Genomic DNA, 4,975 nt, shown 5'->3' with positions numbered 1-4,975 from the left:
TTTTCTCTCCCCTTCCCTTGACTTTCATTTTTCTTCTCCCTTCCATCTCTGGAAAGAACAGTTGAGAGAATCAAAAAGCAAGAGTTTCTTTTCAGGAAAATTTATTCTTCTGAAACTCTCCCCTTTTTTTCCTCCCTTTTTCATTTCCCTTTCTTTTCCTTTTTCCCCCCCACTTTTGGAAGTATTTTCATACAAGTATTCTTCTAGGTGCCCAATCAATTACATCCTGTAAGTGTAAGGCTCTCTCCCTTTTTATGTGAGTATTTTATTTACTGACAAGCGAACAGGAAAAAGACATTTTTGTGTGAAACAAAGAGAAAAGCAGAAATATGAAATTTGTGATAGAACCTAAGAGAAAAGCTTCCACTCAGATGAAAGTCTTAGAGGTAAATAAATTTAGAGGCTGCCAGAGAGTAATTATGTCCCTCAGAGGCAAGAGTACTGACTGATTTTAAAGATGGCTATAATGCATTTTTATTCCATAGTCAATTTACAAATGCCTGCTTTTAGGATTTGGAGTCAAAGAATTGTTTTTGGGACTAGGATTCTATTGAATATTAACTATTTGTGTCATATCTGAGAGAAATGTGTAGTTGGGGTTTCTCAGCTTCAAGATAGATCACTACTCACAAGGAGGCCTTGATTAAAAAAAGATAGATCAGAAGTCAGAGAGAAATAAGAACTGTGGAAAGAGAAATGGAGACACCAAAAAGCAGAAGCCAGAACACAGAAGGTGAAGCCAAGCATAGCTGTGACCCCCTGTAATGTTTTTTTTTTTAATTTTTATTCAATAAATTAACCCATTTATTGTTGGACTATGAGCTACAGATATTTGATAAGATTTTACTGGTCTTTCAATTCCTTCAGTCTTCTGATGGCAGATTTGACTGTGACTGCAGAGGTGGTATTGTAGGTCCATGCACCACCAGCTACTGTTTTCATACAGTATCCACAGTGCCAGATACCCACAGCCCGTCTCTTCATTTTGGTCTTGCCACAGAAGGAGCAGGTATACTTGGCATGCTGCCTAATTTCAATTTTCTTCACCATTTTCCTGAGGGATGCACCATAACCCATATTTACCAACAATTCCTACCTTCTTGGTATGTTTAGCCATGTTATCAGCGCTGGGGCTGGAGCTGGGAGAGGAAAGAAGCGACCCCCTGTAATGTTAATGGGATTTAAGATCTTTTTTTTTTTTTAAGCACTTGGGGTTAAGTAACTTGCTCAAGGTTACAAGGCCAATTATTTCTGGGTGTGGTGCTAAGTGTCTGAGCCCAGGATTCGATCTCCAGGTCATCCCAACACTGGAGCCGGTGCTCTTACTCGCTGAGCCACCTGGCCGCCCCGGGGTTTAAGATCTTTCCGTCCATTAATAGGCTTCATGTGGAGCCCATTAACAGGAGCTTGCTTAGGAGAGGCTTGCTTGTAGGAAGGCTTTCACACCTTTTGTTAATTTCTAATTAGGTATCTTTCGATAATTTATAATTAGTCACTGAGTCACGAGGGTTGTGATGCCCTCTGGCTCTTTAGAGAGTATATGTACTCTGAGGTTAGCATTTTGCTTTGAGAGCTTACTCATTGGAAGAGTGTTCCTGTGATTTGGCCAGATGAGACTTGGTAGCTGTTAAGGAGCCCTCTGACTTTGAAAAACCCAGATGCTGGTGTTTCTCTTTCTGGTAACTAGTTGGTCAGACAGTTGGATCTGTTCATCTGTGCTATTTTTTTTTAGACAGTTAGAAACCCTGTCTTTTGGTCTTTATTTCTCTGCTTGTATTTTCTTTGAATTTTCTCTGAAGTTCAGAGTGCTGACTTTTCCCCTAAATTAATGAATGTAATTAAAAAGATTGTTGACCTCTTTAACAGCTGTCTTTCCTAGTAAAGCAGATCTAAGAACCTGTGCTAGCAGCCATCCTGGGTGTGCCAATATGATTGTCACTATACCACCTGACATGACAGGCTGATGATGTGGAGAGTTATTTTGACTGGAGGAAATGCTGATCATGGCATCCTTGGCTGTTGGAAGAGATGGCTGGGGAAAGACTATCTTGCTTGTTTGCACTACATAAAAAATGGGGGTTTGGATGTCATTTCAGGTGCCAAGCCCTATGATATTGTTATTATTAGTGTTCCATCTCTTTTCCCCAAATGCAAAGAGTGAAGGAGTGAGAAAAAACACATCAAAATCCTATTTCATGGAGAGGAACCCTTGCCCTTGTGTCCTTCTATCCCTGTGTGGCAGGGCTTGTTTCTGTGATGCTGGAACCAAAGCAAACTTAAATCAAAAAGAAGCTTTTCATCTGGCAGATCAGACCAGATATTGGTTCTATTTCCAGAACTAGCCTGATGGTTTGTATAAACTATAGCCAGTATTGGAAAGTGGGCTATGGATGTGAACATTCTCATAGTCTAACTCAGTTTATGTGTGTTAAAACCAATATTTAATTGTAAAGTTTTGATAAATATGATGATATATTTAACCTTTTCTTCTATAGTGTGGTTTTCTTTACTTTTGTTGTTTTCCTGTCATAAAATAAGTACATTAGTGTCCTTTACCTATGAAGATGTCCTTATTAAGTTGATATGGTAGCAAGAAGAAGTATAGTCCAGTGGATAATGAGATGGCCCCCTGAGACAGGAAGAATTGTTCTTAAGTCTTGTCTTTGCCACATTTTGGCTGTATGACTCTAAGCAAGTCATTTAACCTCTAGGCACCCAAGCCAACTCTCTTAACACTATAAGTTATAGAATGGTAACTGGTCTGCACTGGTACAGAATTTCTTCACTGAGTTCCTTATACTGATGCAGACGTAGGCCTGCCTATCAGTTTTCTCTGCCTCCGCCACATTCACCCCCTCCCCAAAGCTTACTGTATTTAGAGTCAGAGGATCTGGGTTTGAATTTTGGTTTCATTCTTTTCTACCTTCCTAACAATGAATAAGTTTGTAAATATTTAAAATTCCAGAGTTGTAAAAATTACTGACATTTATGTAGTACTCTACATATGTAAGCTCCTTCACCTGTGTTTCAGGAGTCCTTGCTCCCAGAGATTCTGGCTTCACAATTATAGGAGTCTATCTGGAATACTTGTCCCAAAAGGGATTAAGTTCTCCTTGGCTAATTAATGTCCCCACCTGGGTTCTTCCAAGAAAATCTCTAAAATAAATTTTAGGTATGACTTGTGTGTAGGGTTTCCTTACATATGGGCAAAATTGTCCCAGTCTACAATGATATGCAGTGTCCAATATGGCTGTTTGGTATGGGAAAGCTTTTTATGTTTTCCATCAATGAAAAGACATAAGATACAAAGAAATTGCTGTCACACATGAACAAATACAGAAATATAAAGTGCTGAAATAGCTAATTTCAGATTAGGGAGCAGCTAGGTGGTGCAGTGGATAGAGTACCCGGCTTGGAGTCAGGAAGACATCTTCTTGACATCAAATATGACCTCAGATACTTAATAGATGTACGACCCTGGGCAAGTCACTTAATCTTGTTTGCCTCAGTTTCCTCATCTGTAAAATGGGTTGGAGAAGGAAATCGCAAGTCACTCCAGTGTCTTTTCCAAGCAGGTAACTACCCTTTCTAGGACTGATGAAAATGTTATATTTACCTTGGATCTGCCCTGTCTAAGCAATACATAACAATTATTCATGAAGGTGGCATGTTCAAAATCTCCTGGCCCTCATTGAATGGTTTTCTTCTTCTAGAGGGAGTATTATCCCAGTTTTTCTTCTCTGAGAGGCATACTTTTAAGGCAATCTCCTCCCTCTAGGTGGCAGACACTTGATTAAGGAATATTTAAATTCAGCATTACCCCATGAAGTAACTGATAAGCCTGAGAATGTTTAATTCTCAGGATTTCTACTTTTTGTGTATTTTGTACTCACAAAAGGAAATAGAAAAGAAAGAGAAAATAAACATTTGTTGGAAGTTCAAGAAACTACAGTCTTACTTTGGCAAAACTTTGTTTCTCATTGTCATGTGTTTCTGCTGTAAGTTGCCACTGCTGCTTTAGGGGTGTGTGTGTGTGTGGGGGGGCACAGTAAGAGAGATGAATTTTGTTGCAAATGCAAGAGAGAGAAAGTATATGAAAAGGGAAAATGGTCCAAAAGGTTAGAGACCACATAGTGAATGGCTCCTTCCAAAGAATTCATTACCTAAGTCTCAATAAAATCAATCAATCACCAGGTAATTCTAGCCATTGGAAACCAATCAGGAGTTCACTGTGTCCTCCAGTAAAGCACATATCTTCAGTAAATGGCCAAGGCAAATGTTCAGCTCTATGGAGGAGGTACCCCATTCTGACAATGATCTATGTATGATTTCTAATCAGCTTTAGTGGGGAACTAATGTAATTAAGCTACATCCTATTTATTCCAAACAAGTCAGGTAAAGTTGGTACTACAAGAGTTTATTTCATTTATTTATTTTACAGATTAAATTTAATGACTTCTCCATGGTCATATAACTGGAAACTTTTTGAGAGGGGATTTGAACCCAGATCTTTGTAAATTCAAATCCTGCAGGATCCACTATGCCATGCTATAATGTAGCATCCAAATGAATGAATGAATTATATCCAAATCCCTCTCTTATCAAGTAGGTAAATTGATGTTTGTAGAAGTGAAATGATTTACTTAAGGCCACATAGCTAGTAAGTATCAGATCCCAAGTCTCAAGATTAAAGAAAGATTATTGTCTCTATACCACACTCCCTCTATGCTTGTGATTCAGGATTCCTTTTTCATAGTCCGATTCCCTTGACTTTGTGAATTTAGAATCTTTCTCCCTTCTGTCAATATGCTCTAATCTGCTTGAATGGACTTGATCTCATGTCACATTTTGTAACAGTTTCAACTCTATCCCCTCCTTTTTTACCATAGGTAAAACCCACGGGTTTTGAGAAGCTTTCCACTGCCTTCTTCTGTTGCTGGTAAAACTTAACAATCTACAAAATGACCATGTCTTA

The 4,975-nt window shown here is 38.7% G+C and overlaps 1 pseudogene; it reads right to left on the bottom strand.

Annotated features, from left to right (window-relative positions):
- Window positions 1-841: 841 nt before the first annotated feature.
- Window positions 842-1,147, bottom strand: LOC138148911 (large ribosomal subunit protein eL43-like; annotated as a pseudogene).
- Window positions 1,148-4,975: the final 3,828 nt, after the last annotated feature.

This window comes from Petaurus breviceps, unplaced genomic scaffold (genome assembly GCF_028583685.1).
Source record: "Petaurus breviceps papuanus isolate PSGF00001 unplaced genomic scaffold, PetGlider_PUasm1.0 90842, whole genome shotgun sequence".
NCBI lineage: Eukaryota > Metazoa > Chordata > Mammalia > Diprotodontia > Petauridae > Petaurus > Petaurus breviceps.
Note: the sequence above shows the minus strand (reverse complement) of the source record. Positions and strands in the feature narration are given on the sequence as shown.